The sequence below is a fragment of the Eurosta solidaginis genome, chromosome X (genome assembly GCF_040869045.1).
Source record: "Eurosta solidaginis isolate ZX-2024a chromosome X, ASM4086904v1, whole genome shotgun sequence".
Taxonomy (NCBI): domain Eukaryota; kingdom Metazoa; phylum Arthropoda; class Insecta; order Diptera; family Tephritidae; genus Eurosta; species Eurosta solidaginis.
The window spans coordinates 31388752-31416162 of record NC_090324.1 but is presented as its reverse complement, the minus strand read 5'-3'; the positions used below and the strand labels follow the sequence as shown (position 1 = coordinate 31416162).

General features: G+C 38.3%; 1 protein-coding gene across 27 annotated transcripts in view; it reads right to left on the bottom strand.

The window, feature by feature from the left end:
- Positions 1 to 27411, bottom strand: part of zfh2 (Zn finger homeodomain 2) — a 2927436-nt gene that overhangs the window by 2499137 nt on the left and 400888 nt on the right. The window contains exon 2 of one of the 27 annotated variants that reach the window (XR_010947780.1): positions 26961 to 27040. The exons of the other annotated variants lie outside the window; for them this stretch is intronic. The gene's annotated coding sequence lies outside the window, so the exon portion shown is untranslated. The remainder of the gene's footprint in view (positions 1 to 26960; positions 27041 to 27411) is intronic. 27 annotated transcript variants of the gene reach the window in all.

The window sequence follows — 27411 nt, the reverse complement described above, 5'->3', positions numbered from 1 at the left end:
GAAGACCCTAGAGGTATGCAAACGAGAAATCACAGAGTATAAAAGGCGGCAACAGTAGAGGCACGACATTCAGTTTCATTTAAGCAAGCTATTGGTTGTGAAGTATCAGTGTTATTGTGAAGTACTTTAATAAAGGCCATTACGAACGTTAGTAGAAGGTTGCAAATAAGAGGAATTGCACTAAGTTCGTTACAATATGTTGACGCCACTGCAGCTTAAGCACGCTTCCTCCATAATTTCTGCTGCTTTCTTCAGGCTATAATTTCTGCTTGAAAAACGTTGCACTAATCTGGTAGCCTGTGGTATGCACTTATTTCTGGATCTACACAGTATACAGCAGACCCGATGCCTTCGATTAATTAGATTAGATAAGATTATTTTTATTCATTTTCTTTCAAATCAAACAATATTTTGTTACATGTTTACATATATAAAATTGCCACTTAAATTAATACCATTTAAATTAAATTAAAGAAAAGTAAAGCATTCTAAAAAATTATCTAAAACTTTAGTTTTGAATGCCATCTCAAAATAAATAAATGAATATATACAAATGTGTGTGGAGTGAAGATAGTTAATAAGTTATAACCTAAGTTGAAGTTTAAATTACAATATGCAAATAAAATGTATAAAAATTAGAAAATAACAATGTTAATTTTAATTTACTAAGTGGCAGGGTTCAGCAAAGTTTTGATGCTGCCGTCTGACTGCTCTAATTAGAATGATTTGCTATTTTTTTAAAATTCACCCATATTTCTAATGACACGTATAGACGCACGTAGCGTCCAAGCGTTTGACCGTTCTTTGAAATCACTGCCCTTAGATGTTACACATTGCCAGGCTTTCTCAGATAAAACTTTATCAGCTTGGCGTCTGTTATTTATATCTTTCGATTGGGAATATGCAATATCATGTTCTCTGCAGGCTTCATCTAAAGGATTTATATCCTCATCTCCTCTTTCTAGACGTTGAGGGAGTTTCGTTCCAGGACCACAAAATTGATATCCAGCTAAATGAACTTCAATAGGTAAAGAATTAACCCTAAAAACTCAATACTTTTGGATTAGTCTGGGTTGAGCCTGGTCTTAGGAATTGGAACACTTCTATATTTTCGGACAAGTCTGACATGAGTCTGGTGGTATTAATGAGACCAGTTCTATATTTATCTTCACCTGAAATTTTAACGACCTCTCAAGATAAATATAGAACTGGTCTCATTAATACCTCCAGACTCAACCCAGACTGGTCGGAAAATATAGAACTGGCCGCATTCCTAAAGGCAGACTCAACCCAGACTGGTAAAAGATATTGAGTTTTTAAGTTTAATTCTTTACCTATTGAACTTTATTTACCTGGATATCAATTTTGTGGTCCTGGAACGAAACTCCTTTAACGGCTAGAAAGAGGAGATAAGGATATAAATCCTTTAGATGAAGCCTGTAGAGAACATGATATTGCATATTCCCAATCGAAAGATATAAATAACAGACACCAAGCTGATAAAATTTTATCTGAGAAAGCCTGGCAACGTGTAACATCTAAGAGCAGTGATTTCAAAGAACGGTCAAACGCTTAGTTCGTTACAAATGGAATGAAAGCAAAACTAAAATTCGGAATGGGTTTAAAAAAATAAGAAAAGAAATGCATCTAAATGCAAAAACGGAAAAAGATGAAAACTCGTAAAGTGTCATCTAATAAAATTTTTTGCTGGCAGTTAAAAAAAGTATCAAAATACTTAACAAAAAGAAGCCGCAGTCACTTAATGAGGCCTATAACATTTCTAAGAATGTTATAAAGTCTAGCTTTAAAAATAAAAAATTAATATACCGAGAATAATTACAGTCCCAAAAATTGGCGGAATTTCACCACTACTTCCAATTAAAACAGCGTTAGGTGCACTTGGTGGTATAGCATCTGGTTGATCAGCTATAGCAAAAGTTTTTAATGATATCAGGAATGGAAAAGAGCAATTGGTTGAGGCTAGCCGTAATAACAGATATATGGAATCAACCGCTATGAGGAAGGGTTTATCCCTCAAACCGTATAGAAGGTGATATGGTTTATTTTTACGACCCTATCCAAAAAACTAATAAAAACCTACCCAAAAGACCGTTAACAGACGTAGATTTAATGAAATATTGCAAACATCTTTAATATTTCAGAGGAAGTTTTATGCGAAATTCCCTACCGAATAAACCGAAATTTCAAGAATGTGGAATTCTTAATTTAGACGATGCTGACGGTCCCGGCACTCATTGGGTAGCATAATATAAAAACAAAAATTATAAAGAATATTTTGATAGTTTTGGAAATTTACAGCAACGATTGAACTGATTAATTATCTGAAGCCACCAATACATTACAATTATGAGCAGAAACAAAAATACAAAACAGTAATATGTGGCCAATTATGTTTAAAATTTTTATTTAATAAAATATAAATTGTTCATTTCTTTCTTAAATGAAATAAAGTAAAGTACTACTATAAGGTTTCGAAATGACCATAAGCATAAGTATCAATATGATTTTCTCGTACAATTCGCTTATATTCCATATTCCTTTGAGCTACTTTATAAATATTTTGTGTATATACCGTATGTAATTTAGATCTAAATGTATACATTGGTGCATTATACAATTTATTTACCACAGACATTTTCTAAAATCTCCTAAACTCAATGTAGAAGTTACACACTTTTTTATTCCCTTAATTTTTTTAGTTTCATTTATATCGTTATCAATTCTAATTGAATACATTTTCGCTCTTAAACCTATAAATTCTTTTATTATCTTCCCATTACATTCATCCTTCATTATACCTAGAACCTTCTTATTCAACCGAGGAAGATTAAAAATGTGAGGAAGTATCGAAAAATTTTGAAATATCATCACGAATATCATTATAGAAGTCATCAGTTTGAATATCATAAATGAATAAATCAGTATCCATATAATTCAAAGCAATATTATTTTTATACTCAGTTGAGCAGAGCTCACAGAGTATATTAACTTTGATTGGATAACGGTTGGTTGTACAGGTATAAAGGAATCGAGATAGATATAGACTTCCATATATCAAAATCATCAGTATCGAAAAAAAATTCGATTGAGACATGTCCGTCCGTCCGTCTGTCCGTCTGTCCGTTAACACGATAACTTGAGTAAATTTTCAGTTATCTTGACGAAATTTGGTATGTAGGTTCCTGGGCACTCATCTCAGATCGCTATTTAAAATGAACGATATCGGAAAATAATCACGCCCAATTTTTCGATATCGAAAATTTCGAAAAATCGGAAAAGTGCGATAATTCATTACCAAATACGGATTAAGCAATGAAACTTGGTAGGTGTGTTGAACTTATGACGCAGAATAGAAAACTAGTAAAATTTTGGACAATGGGCTTGGCACCGCCCACTTTTAAAAGAAGGTAATTTAGAAGTTTTGCAAGCTGTAATTTGGCAGTCGTTGAAGATATCATGATAAAATTTGGCAAGAACGTTACTCTTATAACTATATGTTTGCTTAATAAAAATTAGCAAAATCGGATAACGATCACGCCCACTTTTTAAAAAAAATTTTTTTTTAATTCAAATTTTAAAAGAAAAGTTAATATCTTTACAGTATATAATTAAATTATGTCAACATCCCAACTCCAGTAATTATATGGTGCAACAAAATACAAAAATAAAAGAAAATTTCAAAATGGGCGTGGCTCCGCCTTTTTTCATTTAATTTGTCTAGGATACTTTTAATGCCATAAGTCGAACAAAAATTGACCAATCCTTGTGAAATTTGGCAGAGGCTTAGATTTTAAGGCGGTAACTGTTTTCTGTGAAAAAGGGCGAAATCGGTTGAAGCCACGCCCAGTTTTTATACACCGTCTGTCCTTCCGCTCGGCCGTTAACACGATAACTTGAGCAAAAATCGATATATCTTTACTAAACTCAGTTCACGTACTTACCTGAACTCACTTTGTGCTGGTGTAAAGAATGGCCGAAATCCGACTATGACCACGCCCACTTTTTCGATATCGAAAATTACGAAAAATGAAAAAAATGCCATAATTATATACCAAATACGAAAAATGGGATGAAACATGGTAATTGTATTGGTATATTGACGCAAAATATAACTTTAGAAAAAAACTTGGTAAAATGCGTGTGACACCTACCATATTAAGTAGAAGAAAATGAAAAAGTTTTGCAGGGCGAAATCAAAAGCCCTTGGAATCTTGGAAGGAATACTGTTCGTGGTATTACATATATAAATAAATTAGCGGTACTCGACAGATGATGTTCTGGATCACCCTGGTCCACATTTTGGTCGATATCTCGAAAACGCCTTCACATATAAAACTAAGGGCCACTCCCTTTTAAAACCCTCATAATCACCTTTAATTTGATACCCATATCGTACAAACACATTCTAGAGTCACCCCTGGTCCACGTTTAGGGCGATATCTCGAAAACGTCTTCACATATAAAACTAAGGGCCACTCCTTTTTAAAACCCTCATAATTACCTTTCATTTGATACCCATATCGCACAAAAAAATTCTAGAGTCACCCCTGGCCCACCTTTATGGCGATATCTCGAAAAGGCATCCACCTATAGAACTAAGGCCCACGCCCTTTTAAAATACTCATTAACACCTTTCATTTGATACCCATATCGTACAAACAAATTCTAGAGTCACCCCTGGTCCACCTTTATGGCGATATCTCCAAAAGGCGTCCACCTATAGAATTAAGGCCCACGCCCTTTTAAAATACTCATTAACACCTTTCATTTGATACCTATATAGTACAAAAAAATTCTAGAGTCACCACTGGCCCACCTTTATGGCGATATCTCGAAAAGGCATCCACCTATAGAACTAAGGCCCACTCCCTTTTAAAATACTCATTAACACCTTTCATTTGATACCCATATCGTACAAACAAATTCTAGAGTCACCCCTGGTCCACCTTTATGGCGATATCTCGAAAAGGCGTCCACCTATAGAACTAAGGCCCACGCCCTTTTAAAATACTCATTAACACCTTTCATTTGATACCCATATCGTACAAACAAATTCTAGAGTCACCCCTAGTCCACCTTTATGGCGATATCCCGAAAAGGCGTCCACCCATAGAACTAAGGTCCACTCCCTTTTAAAACACTTATTAAAACCTTTCGTTTGATACCCATATTGTACAAACGCATTCTAGAGTCAACCCTGGTCCACTTTTATAACGATATTTCGAAAAGGCGTCCACCTATAGAACTAAGGCCCACTCCCTTTTAAAATACTCATTAACACCTTTCATTTGATACCCATATAGTACAAACAAATTCTAGAGTCACCCCTGGTCCACCTTTATGGCGATATCTCGAAAAGGCGTCCATCTATAGAACTTAGGCCCACGCCCTTTTAAAATACTCATTAATACCTTTCATTTGATACCCATATCGTACAAAATAAATTCTAGAGCCTATAGAACTTAAGCCCACTCCCTTTTAAAATTATCATTAACACATTTCATTTGATACCCATATCGTACAAACAAATTCTAGAGTCACGCCTGGTCCACCTTTATGGCGATATCTCGAAAAGGCGTCCATCTATAGAACTTAAGCCCACTCCCTTTTAAAATTATCATTAACACATTTCATTTGATACCCATATCGTACAAAATAAATTCTAGAGTCACCCCTGGTCCACTTTTGTGGCGATATCTCGAAAAGGCGTCCACCTATAGAACTTAGGCCCACTCCCTTTTAAAATTATCATTAACACATTTCATTTGATACCCATATCGTAAGAGTCAGGCCTGGTCCACCTTTATGGCGATATCTCGAAAAGGCGTCCATCTATAGAACTTAAGCCCACTCCCTTTTAAAATTATCATTAAAACATTTCATTTGATACCCATATCGTACAAAATAAATTCTAGAGTCACCCCTGGTCCACCTTTATGGCGATATCTCGAAAAGGCGTCCACCTATAGAACTTAGGCCCACTCCCTTTTAAAATTATCATTAACACATTTCATTTGATGCCCATATCATACAAACAAATTCTAGAGTCACCCCTGGTCCATCTTTAAGGCGATATCTCGAAAAGGCGTCCACCTATAGAACTTAAGCCCACTCCCTTTTAAAATTATCATTAACACATTTCATTTGATACCCATATCGTACAAACAAATTCTAGAGTCAGGCCTGGTCCACCTTTATGGCGATATCCCTAAATGGCGTCCATCTATAGAACTATGGCCCACTTTCTCTTAAAATACTCTTTAATACCTTCCATTTGATACACATGTCATACAAACACATTCCAGGGTTACCCTAGGTTCTTTCTACAACATGTTGATTTTCCCTTACTTTGTTTCCACAGCTCTCAACTGAGTATGTAATGTTCGGTTACACCCGAACTTAGCCTTCCTTACTTGTTATATTTCTCTTTGATATAATCATAATGGAAACTATACATTTTTAAATTTAGAAAGCTCTAATACGGTAAAATCAATATGTATCGGTTTATTGTACAGAGTTGACACTTCTTTCAATTGAATTGCTATTATATTATTAGAAAATTTGTTTAGACTATGGAAATTAAGGCCCTAGCACCTAATTTTTTCCTACCTCTTCCCCCAATATTAGTATTTTCCCAATCTTGTACTAATTTAACATCTACTCTTTTATCTACATTTTCCATAGTTTTCCCATACACAGCATTATTCAATAATTTAAAGAAATTTTCTTCAAACTTATTTGCTGCTAATGTTCTGTGATAATTATTTAAATCAATATATTTTTTTAACCAATCTGATTGATTAAATTGTAGAACTCTATACATTTTCTTTAATACAAATCCATGTTTAATACATTGTTCTAAATTTTTATAATGAATAATATATTTTATTTTGTTTCTCAAATCACCAATAAACTTTGAGTTTTTCGTTGAGCCAACTTTTTTATTTTCAAAACAAAATGATGAATCATTATGAATATTGTGAGTGGTTATGGGATAATCCAAATCTACTTCTAATACGTATCCGACTTAAGAATCTTCTGGTATGCTAAAAACGTTAAATTCCTCTACGTTTTCAATCCATTCAAAATTATTATGAGGGAGATGTTGTGACATAGCATAACCATATAAATGATTAACATCTAAATAAATTATATAATTTGAAGACTTAATCGCATCACTTAAATATTTATTGTTAGCAACTGAACGCCGTTTGTAACATTGAACAATCCCGCCCCTAATTCCCGACAATATAAAATTATGCATGTTTTCATCAGTAAACAATTCTAATTCTATTCTAGTTATTTTGAGCATTGCGTCCCAAGATAATCCTGGAGATGTATAATATTGACAAGGGTCTAGTCGATAAACTCCTTTACATAATTTTCTAAAATTTTCAAAAATGCAACTGAGCAGTAACAGATCTACTTTTAGAATAAAAAATTATCTAATAAATTGGAACAATTAAATGTTATCCAAACATTTTGTGCATGCTGATAACATCGATGCTACACGATTCATTTGATAATTTATTAAAAAATGTGAATGATCAGGTAATTGTGTTTCGTTGAGACGTTCTTATGAATCTAAGTAGTCATATGGGAAAATACCCTTACGTTTCATTAAATCAAAGTGATGTTCGTTAGGGAAATAAGCCTTTGTTATTTCTAAATCATTATTATGTAAATTCTTAGCTAAACTGTCTAAACTAGAAGGCATGAATTGAAATGAATCTGAAAATATAAGTTCAATGGTATCTTTTTTATTAATATATATTCTCTTTGATATTGAAATATATAACTCTTTGTTTAAGAGAATAATATTTATATCTCCCTCTACAGATGACAGCTCTTTAATAAATAAATGACAATCATATTTAGATAAATTATGAAAAAATATTGGAGTAAAATTTGATATCTGATATTTTAAATAACATTTATTATGTGCTGGACCTCTATATTCACCAGTTAAATGACAATGTTCTGCTAGCCTATTATTTAATAAAAGTTCCATTCCACAAATATGACAAACTATATCCTCGTTTTGACGTCTAAGTTGGTTGGTAGTTAATGGATGCATTCTAACTGTTTTACTCAAATATAGGTGGTAAATATCTAAAACATCATCGAAAATACTTTTAAAAAAATGTTTTGGATCATCAACCCCGCTATATATTGTGACGAATATTAGTGACACTAAGTGATACTCACATTCCTAGTCTGATGCTAAGTAAATGAAGTCACACCAACAATAAAGCAGACAGTCAGTTGTATCTACATAAACGAATCAATCATTACATCTACACATATGTACGTACACGCAGCGGAGAAGCAACGCAAAACCACATGCATATATCTGAGATACTCCCGAATGTATGCAATGAGAGAAGCTTTAAAATCGTGCATCAGTAGTTACAGCTGAGAAATTTGATAGCTGATGGCCAACTAGTAGATTTTGGAAATGGAAGCGCCTAGAAGATGCGAACGAGGAAATCAGAGAGTATAAAAGGCAGCAAAAGTAGAGGCGCGATAATCAGTTTCGATTAAGCACGCTATCTGTCGAGCAATAAAAGTGTTATTTTGAAAGTACTTGAATAAAGGCCATTTTGCATTATTAAATATTTGAGTTATTTATTCAACAGTTTAGCGATACGAACGTTAGTAGAAGGTTGCAAATAAGAGGAATTGCACTAAATTCGTAACAATTGCTGTCAGAATAGGAATTGTTGAATAAATTCCAGAGGACAACAAGGACATGGCAAGGTTCAGTGAATTGAAGATCCAGCAACTTAAGAAGGAGTTGGAGAGCCGTGGATTGAATACAACCGGCATTAAACTCGAACTTCAGGCACGACTACGAGAGGTAATGGAAGCAGAAGAAATTAACGTGGAAAAGTATGTCTTTCATCTTGGTGTCGACGAGACAACAACAAAAATTGAAGAGAAAAACGAAACATCGCAGACAGTTACGAGCACAGACTTGAACATGATATGGGCTGAAATAACTGCTCAAACATCGACAGTGGCATCTCACCTGGAATCGCAGGAGACACGTTTAACATCCAAGATGGAAGCACAGGAGGCACGCATTTCAGAAATGTCGTCACAAATGTCATCTCAACTGGCATCGCAAGAGACACGCATAACATCCAAGATGAAAAAAAAAACTAGAATCGCAGGAGAACCGTAAAACAGCGAAGATTGAAGCACAGGAAACACAAATTTCATCACAGCTGGAAGAACAAAAGACATATATGGCAACTCAACTGAAAGAACAAGAGACACGCATAACAGTACAACTAGAAGCACAAGCGGCGCGTATATCATTAAAACTCGAAGCACGCATGGACGAAAAAATAATGCAGTTTGAAGAAAAATTCGAGGCAGAGGTGGATACTTTGAGAGGTCGTATACAGGAGTTACAATTAAGTCGCGAAGCTGTTTCAGCAAGCAATCCAAAGGTAAAAACACCATCCTTTGACGGTTCTGTTCCTTTCCGGGACTTTAAGCTACAGTTTAAGAAGGCCGCAGCAGTGAACAACTGGAATGCTGAAGATAAAGTTGCTGTATTGTTCGTGGCTTTAAAAGGACCAGTTGCTGAGATATTACATATCATCCCAGATAACGAACGTATCAGTTATGAAGCATTGACGGCTGCTGTAGAAGCTGGAAGCGAACACAGAAAACAGGTATACCAAATTGAGTTGCAAAACCGTTACCAAAAAGCAAATGAGACATTGCAGGAGTTTGCTTGGAATGTTGAATTATTGGCTCATCTTGCAAATGCAGACGCACCCGTGGAATACACTGAAATGATAAAGATTCAGAGCTTTATAAACGGCATACGGGAAACGAAGCGAGCCACATACGCGAACCCAAAGCAAACATTCGCTGAAACGGTATCCCATGCACTGACTCAGGAAACTGCCTCACTTTTGAGTAAGCCAGCGTACAAAGCGCATCGCGTGGAAGTAGAAAGGCCAAATTGGGTGGACACAATTTTGGAAGCACTGAGGGGATCACAACAGAAAAACTCTGGAGTTATGAAATGTTTCAAGTGCCGCAACCCAGGCCACATTGCACGTCATTGCAGCACCGGTCCTAATAGTTCCAACAATCTGGGTGGTGTAAACGCAGAGCTGACGGAGATGAGCAAATCTCCAAGTCCACTCAATCATTAAACTAAAGAGAGTCAGCTCAAGGGGCGACAGTTGGCTCCCTCAATTGAATGCCCCTTAATCTCTATCTCGCCAATTGGAAGAAGGTCAAGCAATCTTACTGCCGGAGGACATGTGGACGGAAAGGAACGTTTACTGACTGTAGATACGGGTGCATCTCATTCCATCATTCGAGCGGATCTAGTGAACAAGGAAATAAGACCATTGCATGGAGCAAGATTGCGTACAGCCACTGGAGAATACACCACTTCTAGGTGAAGTAGCACGTGAAGCCGCAATTGGGAACGTCACGGTAGTACACAATTTTATAGTGGGAGAGATTGTTGATGAAATCATAATTGGAGTGGACTTCTTAATCGACCAAGGTATAAAAGATAGATATGCAAAGCAAGACAATGCGATATAAGAACATGGATGTGCCACTTAATTTCGGCTCCGAGAGAGGCTACAACAGTAAACGACTGCTGGTGGAAGAGAGTCAGCAAATACCACCAAAATCCGAAGCAGTCATCTGGGCAAAGGTTGGTGGGGATTGTGGGACAAACAAATTGTGGGTTGTCGAAGCAGCAAACAAATCAGCACCAAACATACTTGTTGGAAAAACCCTGGCTTTGACAAAACAAGATGGACGTATTCCGGTAAGAGTACTCAATGAGTTCACGACACCACTCAAACTGACCAAAGGGGCTATTTTGGGAAGATGCCAAGAGGCTGAAGTTATTATTAACTCTGAACAGCTCCAGGAACACGTTTCATCTAGTAATACTGATCTTTCAAATGACATCACGGCATGGACGGAGGGGCTAGAGGAAGCAAGTTAGTTACTTGGATCATAATGTAACGATGGAGGGCATCTGCACCGGAATGAAAAGATAGAAACAGTGACGGATTGGCCAAGACCACAGAATCTGCATGAATTGAGAAGTTTCCTTGGGCTGTGCACATATTACCGCCGATTTGTACCAAATTTTGCCAGCGTAGCCCATAGTCTCCACGAGCTAACAAGAAAAAAAAAAAGCTTTTGAATGGAAGAAGGAGAAAGAAGTAGCTTTCCAAACATTGAAAGAGCGTTTGTGCACTGCCCCAATGTTGGCATATCCGATTCCAGGAGCAACCTTTATTCTAGATACAGATGCGAGTGGATATGCTATAGGAGGCGTTTTATCACAACTGGTTTATGGACAGGAGAAGGGAGTTGCATATTACAGCCGTTCGATTGGAAAACCAGAGAGGAACTATTGCGTTACTCGGAGAGAGCTGTTGGCATTGGTAGAGTACATTATACATTTTCACAAATACCTCTACGGCCAACGATTCCGCGTCAGGACAGATCACGCAGCGTTGAAACGGCTTCTGCAGTTCGGTAATCTGGAAGGACAATTGACACGGTGGATCGAGCGACTACAAAGCTATGACTTTTCCATTGAGGATCGAAAAGGTAGTACCCATGGAAATGCTGATGCAATGTCACAAAGGCCATGTAGTTTGGAATGCAAGCACTGTTTAAAGGCCGAGGCTAAAGAAAACATTATAGATGTCCGGCTAATGACTATAACATGTACAGATGAATGCGACAAGGAACAGCTAAGGAAGTGTCAGCTAAAAGATACAGATCTGTCACATGTTATGCAAAGGCTCGAACGAAACGAAAAACGAAACAGAGAGGAGATGTCAGCAGAGGGTCCCATTGCTAAGTCATATTGGGACAGTGGACAGTTTAGAATTGATATCCGGTTGTCTTCATCGAGTATGGGAGAGTGGGGATGGTCAATGCAAGAAGAAACTGATAGTTGTTCCCAGAAAGAGGATTCCCGACGTGCTCAGCGAGCTGCATAATGGTCCAAGTGGAGGTCATCTTGGAATCACGAAGACGCTCTAGAAAATTAAAGAGAGATTCTATTGGGTTGGTTGCCGTCAGTCAGTCACTGAGTGGATTGCGAACTGCGAGGTTTGCAGCAGAGCGAAAGGGCCCAAAACCTGAAGTCATGGCCAGATGAAGCAATATAACTCAGGTACGCCATTTGAAAGGATCGGTATGGATGTCGCAGGTCCATTTCCTACTAGCAGCTGCGGAAACAAATATGTACTGGTGGTTATGGATTATTTCAGCTAATGGCCAGAGGTATACCCAATCCCAAACCAAGAAGCGGAAACAGTAGCAGAAGTATTTATAAACAATTGGGTTGCAAGGTATAGGGTACCAATGGAGTTACATTCTGACCAAGGCAGGAATTTAGAATCAGCTGTGTTCGAGGAAATGTGTAAATCATTGGGCATTCGAAAAACACGGACAACTGCATTGCATCCTCAGTCCGATGGTATGGTGGAACGTTTCAATAGAACCTTGGAGGAGCATTTAAGGAAAGTAGTAGACAAGTACCATAAGGAGTGGGAATCCCGCATACCATTATTCTTGATGGCTTACCGATCAGCAGTGCATGGGACAACGGGCCAAACCCCTGCAAAAGTAATTTTTGGCAATGACCTTCGACTGCCAGCTGATTTGAAGTTTGGGATAGATGCCGATGCGGAGAGAAATGTCAAGAAATTCACTGGTGTCTTGGAAGAAGAGCTGAGGGAGATACACGATCTGGTAAGGCACGAGCAAAGATTATGAGTGACAAGATGAAATCCAGATACGATAAAGCAATTAATTCGGAAGGGTTTCAGGAAGGAGATTGGGTGCTGTTATACAACCCACAATGAAAAAAAGGTTTGTCCTCGAAATTGCAGTGTAGTTGGAAAGGCCCATACAAAGCTATGAAACGGATCAAAGATGTAGTGTACCGCATACAAACTATTGGCAAACCACGAACCAAAATGAAAGTGGTTCCTTTGGAAAGGCTGGCAGCATTTAGATCGAGAGATTTGTCTGATCGGGACGATCATACTTAGGTGGAGGGCAGTGTAATGAATATTAGCAGCACTAAGGCATACCATCATCTCTAAGCCGATGCTAAGCAGTGACTTGTATGCACATCAATGATTCAATCATTTTGTCTACACATATGTACGTAGACGCAGCGGAGAAGCAACGCACAAACAAATGCAGATATCTTATCTGAGATGCTCCCAAAAGTATGCAATTATAATTGTGGAAGTGTCGCTCACAAATGCACGCGCATATCAGAGCTATACACTTTGCATCTGTCGTTATAATTATATAGCAGTAACTAAGTAAATTCTGGAATAGCCTAGAAGTATGCAAAGGAGAAATCACAGAGCATAAAACAACAGTAGAGGCACGACATTCAGTTTCATTTAAGCAAGCTATTGGTTGTGAAGTATCAGTGTTATTGTGAAGTACTTTAATAAAGGCCATTTTGCATTATTAAATATTGGAGTTATTTATTCAACAGTTTAGCGATACGAAAGTTAGTAGGAGGTTGCAAATAAGAGGAATTGCAATAAATTCGTTACAATATGTTGACGCTACTGCAGCTTAAGCACGCTTCCTCCATAATTTCCGCTGCTTTCTTCAGGCTATAATTTCTGCTTGAAAAACGCTGCAGTATTCTGGTAGCCTGTGGTATGCACTTATTTCTGGATCCACACAGTATACAGCAGACCCGACCCCTTTGATTAATTAGATTAGATTAGATAAGATTATTTTTATTCATTTTCTTTCAAATCAAACAATATTTTTTACATGTTTAAATATATAAAATTGACACTTAAATTAATACCATTGAAATTTAATTAAAGAAAAGTAAAGCATTCTAAAAAATTATCTAAAACTTTAGTTTTGAATGCCATCTAAAAATAAATAAATGAATATTTACAAATGTGTGTGGAGTGAAGATAGTTAATAAGCTATAACCTAAGTTGAAGTTTAAATTACAATATGCAAATAAAATGTAAAAATATTAGAAAATAACAATGTTAATTTTAATTTACTAAGTGGCAGGGTTCAGCAACGGTTCAGCTGCCGTCTGACTGCTCTAATAAGAATGATTTGATATTTTTTTAAAATTCACCCATATTTCTAATGACACGTTTAGACGCACGTAGCGTATTGAAAACTTTGCAAGATGCGATAGTAAAAAAATTATTATAATGGGTAGTATGAGATGTGGGAACAACAACAAGTCCGAATGAGTTTTGCCTCAAATTATAATTATCCGTGACTAGGCTGTGTAAATACTCATAACGAATAAAGAATATTTTTAAAGCTTTGTAATAGTACGTGTGTTTTATTGGAAGAATTTTCAGCTCTCTAAACAACTCCATGCTATGTTAGAAACGCGTCACATTACATATTTTCCCTATGACACATTTTTGAATAGTAATAAATTTGCTGGATTTTACTGTAAGAAGCACCACCCAGCAGCAAATGCCATATTGAAGCATAAAGTGAACCAAAGCGTCTTACGAATAAAAAAAAGTTAAGTGCGCCATTTCATTAAACCTTTTTTATTTACATGTATGATATTTTTAGCGAGTTAGCGTCACTATTTTTGTGATATTTGTGGTGTTCACTGGCTTTGACCAATCAAATTTCATGTGCATTTTCATATAAAAATATCGGTTACACTTCGAACGGAATAAAAATTAATAAATTGGAGGACTTGGCAATATTTCAAACAATTTTTGAATCAAAAATAAAATTTTCTAAAATTGTTGGTATAACTGTTTTTAATGCACGCACTGCATGTTGTAATTTAAAATTAAATTTTCTGCTGGGATGGTCATGCTCTCGCTCTCACTAATACACTTACATTTTGATTCTTGCCGACCACTGTTCTATAATTATTTTGTTGTTGTAACATCGACGCTTTCTCAAAGTCGGACAGTGGCCACTTGATGCACAGTGGGCCATGAGTGCCGTTTTTTGGTTATTTAAATTATGATGTTTTATGTCCGATTTGTGCTGAGCTATTCTCGTTTTTAACTTCAATTTTGTGGTGCATGCGTAAATACTTCTGCATGCTACGTAGTTGTTGCCATTGCAGCGAATTTTGTAAATGAAGTTGTTTTTTTTTGGTTGAAGGCGTTATAGACTTGGTTTTATTAAACATGTTTTTGAGAGTATTACAGGGTTTATACTACGTTCAAACGAAAAATAAATTGCGGCAATTTCGATTTAAATTGAGTGGTGTTCATACAACTCAATTTAGCTTACACAATAGTAATTTGATAGCTGGTTGGCTCATCTCTGCAGCAACAATATACCTTTGTTCAGGCGAACGGAATGGAATGAAAACATAAAACCTTGAAATTTTTGTGTGTTGTAAGAAAATGTGTTCAATGTTTTGGTTTCACCTTGAGTTGGCCATCTTCTTTTTACAATCCCTACTCCAGTGAAATGAAAAAAATCAAATCAGCGGATGAGATGAGCCAACCATATAGTTGAGCCAGGCGTAACTGACGTTTAAATCTACTCAATAAACACACTTTACAAGGTTGCATTTGCAGTTTGAAACAATTTATTATGCAATTTTTTCTAAACTGGCAATTTATTTTTAATGATAAGTTGCGTAATAAATTGCCCAAATGGTATAAATTGCCAATTTGGTGTGTGTTTGTATAGTATTATGTGCTTTTTTAAATTTTTTATTATTGTAACAGTAGGAGTTGACTTCATTAGACGCTCTGATAGTTGAGGTATGTAAATTACAGATTTAAACGTTTTTGATGTTGCGGATTTTTCTGAATTTTCAGAAAAATCATTTAATTTTAGTAGCGAGAAAATTTCTTGTCTGATGTCTTTATGATAGACTTCATCTGATATCTGTAACATGCGTCGTATACAGCTCATTGTTGTATTCATAATCATACTCTTCGGGTGTTTAGAGTATTGAGAGTTGAGTTGATTAGTCGCCCTGACGCAGTTGGGCTCTTATACCATATAAGCTTTAACTGGCTGTCTCGTTTTATAACCATAAATTCTAAATAAGGTAGTTTTCCTTCTTCTTCCTGTTCTATGATGAACTTTATGCTGTTATGAAATGTGTTCAGCGCGTTCAGGGTATTCTGTATCTCATCTTGTTGTACAATTGCGAATATATCATTCACATATTTTTTCATAATTCTTGGTTTACGCTATAGTTTTTCAATCGCATTGTTTAAAAGTTCTTCCATTACAATGTCAGCGATAACTGGAGATGCCGGCGATCCCATGGGCATAGCTCATGAAGTCTTATAATTTTTTTTTATACTCAGTTGAGCAGAGCTCACAGAGTATATTAACTTTGATTGGATAACGGTTGGTTGTACAGGTATAATGGAATCGATATAGATATAGACTTCCATATATCAAAATCATCAGTATCGAAAAAAAATTCGATTGAGCCGTGTCCGTCCGTCCGTCCGTCCGTCCGTCCGTTAACACGATAACTTGAGTAAATTTTGAGGTATCTTGATGAAATTTTGTATGTATGTCTCTGGTCAATCATCTCAGATCGCTATTTAAAATGAACGATATCGGACTATAACCACGCCCACTTTTTCGATATCGAAAATTTCGAAAAATGGAAAAAGTGCGATAATTCATTACAAAATACGTATAAAGCGATGAAACTTGGTAGGTGAGTTGAACGTATGACGCAGAAATAGAAAACTAGTAAAATTTTGGACAACGGGCGTGGCACCGCCCACTTTTAAAAGAAGGTAATTTAGAAGTTTTGCAAGCTGTAATTTGGCAGTCGTTGAAGATATCATGATGAAGTTTGGCAGGAAAGTTACTCTTATTACTATATGTAGGCTTAATAAAAATTAGAAAAATCGGAGAACGACCACGCCCACTTTTTAAAAAAAATTTTTTTTAAGTCAAATTTTAAAAGAAAAGTAGTGCAGTATATAAGTAAATTATGTTCACATTCAACTCCAGAAATGATATGGTGCAACAAAATATTAAAATAAAAGAAATTTAAAAAATGGGCGTAGCTCCGCCCTTTTTCATTTAATTTGTCTAGGATACTTTTAATGCCATATGTCGAACAAAACATTACCATTCCTTGTGAAATTTGGTAAAGGCTTAGATTGTAGGACGATAACTGTTTTCTGTGAAAAAGGGCGAAATCGGTTGAAGCCACGCCCAGTTTTTATACACAGTCGACCGTCTGTCCTACCGCTCGGCCGTTAACACGATAACTTAAGCAAAAATCGATATATCTTTACAAAAGTCAGTTCACGTACTTATCTGAACTCACTTTATATTGGTGTAAAAAATGGCCGAAAGCCGACTATGACCACGCCGAAAATGCCATAATAATATACCAAATACGAAAAAAGGGATGAAACATGGTAATTGGATTGGTCTATTGACCCAAAATATAACTTTAGAAAAAAACTTTGTAAAATGGGTATGACACCTACCATATTAAGTAGAAGAAAATGAAAAAGTTTTGCAGGGCGAAATCAAAAGCCCTTGGAATCTTGGAAGGATAACTGTTCGTGGTATTACATATATAAATAAATTAGCGGTACCCGACAGATGATGTTCTGGGTCACCCTGGTCCACATTTTGGTCGATATCTCGAAAACGTCTTTACATATACAACTACCACCACTCCCTTTTAAAACCATCATTAATACCTTTAATTTGATACCCATATTGTACAAACACATTATACAGTCACCCTGGCCCACCTTTATGGCGGTATCTCGAAAAGGCGTCCACCTATAGAACTAAGGCCAACTCCCTTTTAAAATACTCATTAGCACTTTTGATTTGATATCCATATTGTACAAACGCATTCTAAAGTCACCCCTGGTCCACGTTTATGTTGATATCCCGAAAAGGCGTCCACGAATAGAACTAAGGCCAACTCCCTTTTAAACTACTTATTAACACCTTTCGTTTGATACCCATATTGTACAAAAACATTCTAGAGTGACCCCTGGTCCACCTTTATGGCAATATCTCGAAAAGGCGTCCACCTATAGAACTAAGGCCCACTCCCTTTTAAAATACTCATTAACACCTTTCATTTGATACCCATATCGTACAAACAAATTCTAGAGTCACCCCTGGTCCACGTTTATGGCGATATCTCGAAAAGGCGTCCACCTATAGAACTAAGACCCACTCCCTTTTAAAACACTCAATGACACTTTTCATTTGATACCCATATCGTACAAACAAATTCTAGAGTCACCCCTGGTCCACCTTTATGGCGATATCTCGAAAAGGCGTCCACCTATAGAACTAAGGCCCACGCCATTTTAAAATACTCATTAACACCTTTCATTTGATAACCATATCGTACAAACAAATTCTAGAGTCACCCCTGGTCCACGTTTATGGCGATATCTCGAAAAGGCGTCCACCCATAGAACTAAGGCCCACTCCCTTTTAAAATTCTCATTAACACCTTTCATTTGATACCCATATCGTACAAACAAAGTCTAGAGTCACCCCTGGTCCACCTTTATGGCGATATCTCAAAAAGGCGTCCTCCTATAGAACTTAGGCCCACTCCCTTTTAAAATACTCATTAACACTTTCATTTGATACCCATGTCGTACAAACAAATTCTAGAGTCAGCCCTGGTCCACCGTTATGGCGATATCCCTAAATGGCGTCCATCTATAGAACTATGGCCCACTCCCTCTTAAAATACTCTTTAATACCTTCCATTTGATACACATGTCATACAAACACATTCCAGGGTTACCCTGGGTTCATTTTACTACGAGGTGATTTTCCCTTATTTTGTCTCCATAGCTCTCAACTGAGTATGTAATGTTCTGTTTGGGGGGGATAGCGACGAAAGAAAGCGCCGGTACGAACTCACGAGTTGGACAAGTTGATCAAGCAGCGAACCACAAAGACAGAAAAAAACAATGAACTAGGTTACAATTCAAGGATTGTTTATTTGCATAAAAAGAAGAGGTAAATTACATATATAGAAGGATATATATGAATTTATGCAAATATATACAATAATTAAATGAAGGTAAAAAGTAAAATAATGAAAGGAAGAAAAAGTACCTTGTAATGTTGATGACGACTGGAAGCACAGCGGTTGGTGGATAGCCAAAGACTGTCTTCTCAAGTAGTACATCAATTGGTTCTCACTGCTTTCGCAAATTCTCACCGGTGCATTTCCCGGCACGAGTAGTTTTGCAGCATACGGCTGCATCGAGAAATGTCCAGCGATTCCCAACTATTGCAAGCCTTTTGGCTTCAACATTGCCGCCAGCCTTGCAATACTAAGGAATTGCAAATGACTTGGAGATAAACGTTGGTAATCTATGTATGTACAAGATTCGTTCTAAATGTAGTAGCTCTCAATTTACAATATAAAGCTTAACTCTATAAATTCAAACATGCGTGTAAAGAAAATAAATTGTTGAGCTTTTATTTATATATGTGTATAACTACGTATGTTTTAGGAATTCAATATGTTATAGTATATTCTTACATCTAGTCCTCAGTAAGGAGGCGCCTTCGTAAATTTGTAAACGGTACCCAGTAGGGGGTAGATGTGTCTTAAAGGGCACATGGGCCAGAAAGGACCCAACCGAATATTGAGTTCTGGGCAGTAGGATACCCAGAATACGCTATGCTCTCGGTACGCATTATTTTATTATGTACATCGCCGCCGAAGATTACGGCTACCGCGGACGAGGTATGAAAGTTCGGATCGGCTAATAGTAGGTTAACGAATTTGTCTCGCGTCGTTTGGCTGAGGTGGCGGACAGGGGTTTTCAACCCGACCTCCGCGACGACCCTAGCAGTAAACGAGAACTGCACGTATGGGTCATTAGACGAGCTGACGTGCAACTCGCACATTTCGGTGGTTGCCACCGGTAAGGTTCGCAAGCTGAGACGCTTGGCTAAGGGCCCACAAACTTTACTCGTCTGCGAGCACGGATCGAGCAGGCCTCGGGTCAAAATCCTCCGCTGCCCCACATGTAAGTATACCGCGACGGTTGGCAATACAGTGATGGTTCCCGAGAGTTGCGTCAGAAGCTGAGGCACCTCTTTTTGGTGGTATAGAGGAGTTTTGGAGTGTAAGAGCGTGTGGTCTCATGTGAGTGTGCTAGACAGCGCGAACAGTAGCGATGCAATAGTACGAGTCTTAAACGACGTTCAGAACTTCTTGCAGAAACTTCTTACAGTACCGCAGTGGATGCGCGCGGTGGCAAACTCTGCATTTGAATCGGCCGTCCGATTTTGATGGGGGTTGGATGGGTTTTTTCGGTGCAGTTGGCGCTGGGGAGATGAGGCGCGTGCCGTGGAGGTTGTCGATTCATTTAAACGTGCCAATTCCATGATGATAAAGTGAGATAAATAGAATATACATAAAAGTTAATTGGGTAAGACTACTAACTTCCCGATGTGGCGCGTTATCATTCCCTTTTGGGTGCGAATGTCGGCGACGCGAATTCTTTTATCGGTGCCTTGGTAGACCTTAGTAACCCGGCCCAAGCGCCATTCATTGGGTGGTATATTTTCGTGACGTACAACTACTAAATCATCAATCGCGATATCTCTCTTGGGGAACTTCCACTTATAACGTTTGTGGAGTTCTTTTAAGTATTCCTCCTTCCATCGAAGGGCATGCTGTTGGCTCAAAGCTTTTAACTTCTGCCACCGATTAATTAGCGATGTGGGATTGGCTTCAATGGATAGTTCTGCGCGCGAGAGGATGGGACCTCCCGTGAGAAAATGACCAGGTGTTAAGGCGGCAGAGTCCGATACTTCAGTGGAATTTGGCGATAGTGGTCGAGAGTTAAGGCAAGCTTCTATGCGACATAACAGAGTTTGGAACTCTTCGAATGTGAATTTCTGAGACGCAGCGACTCTTCGGAAATGGAATTTAAAACTTTTAACCCCAGCTCCCATAGCCCACCCATGTGAGGAGCGCCCGCCAGTATAAAGTACCACGACACCTCTTGATGACTATAGAGGTTACACAAGGATTCCTGAGATGAGGTTAAAAATTGCTTAAAATCCTTTTTAAGGCTGGTTGACGCACCAACGAAGTTTGTCCCATTATCCGAAAAGATATTTTTTGGACAACTTCTGCGGGAAGTGAACCTAGAAAAGGCCCGGAGAAAGGCTTCTGTGGAGAGATCACTGGCCGCTTCCAAATGAATTGCTTTTGTAGAAAAGCAAATGAAAATGCACACATATCCTTTGGTCACCTTATACGATCGTCCGGAATACGTCTTAATGTCGAATGGACCCGCAAAATCGACCCCAGTGTTTTCGAACGGTCTGGAGAGAGTTGTCCTTTCCTCTGGAAGAGCAGCCATGATTTGACTTTGGTCTCGTTGTCTATGCAGAACGCAAGGTTTGCATTGATGAATCGTAGTCCTGATTAGATTTTTGGCTTGCGGAATCCAATACTGCTGACGAAGTAACCGTAGTGTCAGTTGATTGCCTCCGTGAAGGGAAATGCAATGTAGAAAGTAAACTAGCAATTTGGAAAACGAACAGTTGTACGGAAGTAGAAATGGATGTTTTTCGTTGTAGGGTATGGTCGGCGAGTTTGCTAACCGGCCGTTGACTCGTATTACACCCTGACTGTCAAAAAATGGATTCAAGGTCAAAATTTTACTTTTCGAGTTAATAGGAATTTTGGAAGTTTGATTGCGATGCTCTTCTGGGAAACAATTCATCTGAGCAAGAATAATTAGCCGTCTACGCGTTTTTGAGATTTCCTCTCCCGAGATGATAAGAGATGGATACAAATGGAACCGACGCGTGTGTGTACAAGTCCGATGGTAAAATCTCATGACGTAGGAAGTGCTCGCGGAAACGAAGAAAACCTTACGAGAAGGTCCTCATATTTGGATACGACTGAAGTGTGCGCCTTCACTCCCCTCGCTTCGAGGGTTAAGTCCTCGGTTTCAGGATAGTACGATGGCCATTGCCCCACATCCCTTATCAGCCACGGAGGGCCGTGCCACCATTGCTGATTTTCTCGCAAGTCCACGGGGTAGGCTCCTCTGCTACCAAGATCTGCAGGATTCTCCTTTGAGTCCACATGATTCCAATGATCAACCTCGACTAGTTCCTGTATCTTTGCCACTCGATTAGCGACAAAGGTGGTCCAAGAGCTAGGTCGCTTTTTAAGCCACGCTAGCACGATAGTTGAATCTGTCCAACAGAAGATATTTTCCGGTTTAAATGGAAGTTCGCTGAGGAGAGTTTGAAGCATTTCGGCGATGAGAAGAGCACCACATAGCTCCAATTGAGGTAGAGAAATCGTTTTGATTGGTGCAACTTTGGTTTTTGCAAATAAAAGGTGAGAAGAAGTGATTTCTGTGGTTTCCACTCTCAAGTATATCACCCCCGCGTATGCCTTTTCCGAGGCGTCGCAAAAGGCATGAATTTGGAAGGGCGATTGTTCGTTGTACCAAATTTGCTGCATGACTATCTTTGCTAATACTACTACTGGTGCTAGCCAACCGGCTGGATCAAAAAGCTTTGCTATGATCGAGAGCGCTTCACGCTTGGTATAGTTGTCTTTCATAGGAGGGGTATGAACTTGGAAGAAAAACTGATCTTACTTAGCATTCCATCGTATACCTAAAGCTTTTGTAGTGCTAGTTTCCTCTAATTCTAAGAAATCTTTATCTAATAAATGGTCTCGGGGAAGATCTACTAAAGTTTCCCTTGAATTTGACGACCACTTTCTAAGAGACAAACCTGCACTACCTAGTGTTCCAATTAGCTCATTTCGTGCTCTCAGCGCTGTAGATACGTCATGAAAGCCTGCTAGTACATCGTCTACATACATAGACTTTCGAAGGATTTGAGCTGCTAATGGATGAGAATCTTGGTTATCCTGGGCCAGTTGGTGAAGCGTCCTAATTGCTAAGTAAGGCGCGCAATTGACCCCAAAGGTTACCGTGTTTAATTGAAAGTCCCTTATGTTACCTTGTGGATCCTCTCTAAAAAGGATTCTTTGATAAGGCCTATGCGCTGGATTTATCAGAATCTGACGATACATCTTCTGTATATCACTGTTGAGAACGAACTTATACATTCTCCATCGAATGATTAAAAGTGTTAAATCCGCTTGAATAGTGGGACCTACATGCAGAATATCATTTAATGACACTCCATTGGATGTTTTGCTAGAAGCATTAAAGACTACTCGCAACTTCGTTGAAGTGCTTTCAGGCTTTAATACCGCGTGATGTGGGAGATAGAAATGACTAGGAGAATGTTCAAAGGTGGGAGAATCGACTTGTTCCATGTGGTCTAGTTCCAAGTATTCCTTGACCACCTTGTCGTATTCTGCCTTTAAAGAAGGATTCTTTAATAATCTCGATTCATTGGTATAAAACTGGCGTAGCGCGATGGGTCGAGATAACTTCAGATCCGTACGATAAAACTGTTTGAAGGGCAGTGACGCTATGTATCTCCCCTCCGCGTTCCGTATGGTGGTCTTTGCGTATAGCTCCTCACAAAATGAATCCTCTGCCGTTTGAAGGTTTCTTTTAGGAACTTCCTCTAATTCCCAAAACATACGCAATTGGTTATCTAGTGGTATGTCCTCTCCCATTGAGACTTTGGTGGCAAAGCAAGAGACGTGTGCAGTGGAAGATGCTCCGGTGATGATCCACCCAAACACGGTCTCTTGGGACAGTAAATTTTTATGGACATTGCGCTTTACCCCATCTAACATGACTTTGGGATACAAGTCTCCTCCTATGAGAACGTCTACCGGACTGCTTTGTAGGAAATTCGGATCTGCCAAGGTTACTTTGGGGATTTGTTCTAAAATCTCTTCGTTTATTGAAGTTGAGGGTAAGTTGCCAGCGATCTTTGGTAAAACATACGCGGTGGTTTCTATCAAAAGATTTGGGTCACGGGGTGAGCCCAAAATGAAGGAACAACTCTTCGAGGAATTATTACAAACTTTTTGATTTAGTCCCGAAATAACCGCGTTTGTTTTTGAGCATGGAAGCTTTAGAAGCTTGCGAAGTCGCTCCGAAATGAAGGATGCTTCTGCAGCTGAGTCAATCAATGCCCGAGCGACATATGTTGACCCCAAGTGATAAATGTGAACCATTGCGGTTCCGAGAAGAGCTGAGGATAAGCTTGACGATTTCAAGGTTTCTTCATCTGGAGATGAGTTTCTATTGGATGGTGTGGACTGTAGATTGGTGTGGAATGCTTGTGAAGCAGTTGCTAGGGTGGAGTCTTTGGAAGGTTGGGTGTTAGAAGGGACTCTGTGCAGAAGAGTATGGTGTCTACTTTTGCACTTGGAACACGAGTATGAACTTTTACAGTCCTTTAAGCTAGGGCTAAAAATTTGGTACAAAGTCGTAGAGGATGTTGTTGATTAAGACATAATATACAATTTGATGAGGTGACTTTAGTTGCGAGTGCCACCTTCTTTGGATTTGCTGGATTATGTGACTGTGACGAAATTTTTTGTTGTTGGTTCATTGAAGACGCTGAACACTTCACATCCACTATCGATTCCAAAGTCCTATATCGCATGGTGAGGAAGGAATCCATTTGACTCCACTTCGGTATAGCCGTTTTGTCTACTAAAGATTGTTCCCAATGGGCAAGTGTGGTTTCTGGGAGATGGTTGGAACATATGAAAATAAGGATTGGATCCCAATTTTCAATGTTGACCTCGTGCATTTTCATCGCGGACAAGCATCCATTAATGCTCCACTGTAGCTCTTTTAGAGCTGAAGCGCTTTCAGTCCGAATGACTGGAAGCGAGAAGAGCACCTTCAAGTGGCTATTAATTAACACCCGCTTATTTTCATACGCCGCTTTTAAATTAGACCATGCCATATTAAAACCCTGATTGGTTAGTGGGGCTTTGCTGACGATTTCATTTGCTTCGCCACTTGTCTTTTTAAGAAGATGAAACAGTTTTTCAACGTCACTGAGTCGCCCGTTATTTATATAAATCGCGGTAAAAAGATCCCGAAAGGATGTCCACGATACATAGTCCCCATGGAAAATGTCTGTGTCACATGGCGGTAAGCGTAAACTATTCGAGGAGTTGGCTACTTGGGCAAGGGCCTGGGAAGGTGCCTAGATAGGTACGACGGTTGCTTTCTGAATGCATTCAGTAATGCGTGCTGAACAAGACATATAATACTTGAAGGTTGCAGATTGTTTGGCTTTTACAGCTTCTAACTCGTCCTGATCAGTCAGCGAGTATAAACATTTTTCGTACGCTTCCTTTGTTCTGGACCAAATGTCCAATACTTCTGCTTTTAAAATGTCTAGGGAAGCTACTGGATGTTCTTTTAACGTTGATTCATCGTATTCTGCGTTGAATCTGACGACCTGATCTGAGCATCTGGTGAAAAAGTTCAAAGCCATCTTTGCACTTCGAAGTAAAATGATTTACGTTCAATGAAAATTCAGATTGAAAAAAAAAGTACTAAATATTCCTCAAAACCCGCGTAAGTTATAATGATAATGAGCTTAAAATGCGACCCGTATGAAGGGAATGATAAACGCTACCAAATTATAAGCAAAACTCTAAGTGTTCTAATGGAACCAGTACTACTCCACAAGTGGCTGATGCAAATTTTTTCCTACCAGGAAATTTACACTGTGATATGCGTTCCAATGTAAATGGTCGTTTAGTGTGCAACTAATATTGCGAGAGCGGCAAATAACAAAGCGAAGTCAATGTTAACAAGTGCTTGTAGTCAAAGCAGTCTAAATCAAAAAGTTTGAATCGGACAAAGCTAATAAAAATTAGTACTTGTGATTAAGGAATCTTATTGGAAAATTAATAGCAGAGTACAAAGAAAATTAGGTGCTTCAACAGCCGTAGTTTTTACGATGTTTTTAAGACCTTTAATCACTAGAAAATTCTAACAATACTCACGTTTGAGTTATATTGAGTTAGACAACTTTGACCAAAAAGAACAAGCAATTGACTTTGCGCCTATCGTTTGTGCACTGAGCAGACGTATGTATGTATATGCAAATATGTAGCTACCACTGTTGGAGTGAACGTAGGCGAAAGAGTAAAAAAGGCAAACCGTCGGGCAAAAGGCAACGACCAAAAAAAAATAAACGAAATCGAAATTTATTAGAGTTCTTCAAGGGGTTGTGTAGCGCAATATATAGCTTCTCCAACCCAATTGTCAACCTCACCTTCGAGCGGCGAATCCCGTTTCACTAACAGACGAGGCTCTGGCGACCCCAAGCTCCTCATGGAACTTGGGGGTGGGGAGGGAGGGATGGCCTGAAGGTTTAATGTGGCCATATAAATCGTTCCCGAGATGGTCGGGCCAGCACCTTAATGGTGCTGTGTTACCGGAGCGTATCGGATCTGTATCCGACAAAGGACCATCACATCGATAACACTCCCCAAAGCCTTCGGGGTGTAACTAATCGCTACAACAACAACAACAACAACATTAGAGTTTGTTCCGAACACTAAATGACGAAAATTCTTGTTATTAATTTTTCAAGGATGTAGGCACTTTGTACAAATAGGTTCTTAACTCACGATAATTATAAACCGGATAAATACGATCGTATTGACTTATTACGACAGAAATTAAGTTTATCTACCACAATCTATTTGCACATAGAAAGGTGCTTCGGAATCAAATAAAACAAATGCCGGCCCGTCTAATGTATGAAAGCAATCGTATTTATCACTCGATATTTGTACATATGTCACGAAGTAAATCTACTTGTACACTTGTTGCTTTTATCACTTTTTTCACTCTTTACAAATGATAAATTTCACTCCACCACAATTAATTTAATTTAATAAAAACAACCAAAATTATATTTATATATATGCACTCTAAATTCTTAATAAAATAGCTCAACAAAATTTTTTATTTTACACGCACCTTTTTGTTCCAATTTTCTCGATGAGTTGTTGGTTAATTTTGTTTCCTTCTTCGTTTTGGTTATTCTTCTCTCTCTAAGGCTGAAAAGATGTAGAGATGCTTTAGCGAATTGTTCGTTGCTTGTTGAGTTCGTAGGCTCCTGAGGACCAAATGTTTGGGGGGATAGCGACGAAAGAAAGCGCCGGTACGAACTCACGAGTTGGACAAGTTGATCAAGCAGCGAAACACAAAGAAAGAAAAAGAATAAGAGGTAAATTACATATATAGAAGTATATATATGAATTTATGCAAATATATACAATAATTAAATGAAGGTAAAAAGTAAAATAATGAAAGGAAGAAAAAGTACTTTGTAAAGTTGCTGACGACTGGAAGCGCAGCGGTTGGTGGATAGCCAAAGACTGTCTTCTCAAGTCGTACATCAATTTGTTCTCACTGCTTTCGCAAATTC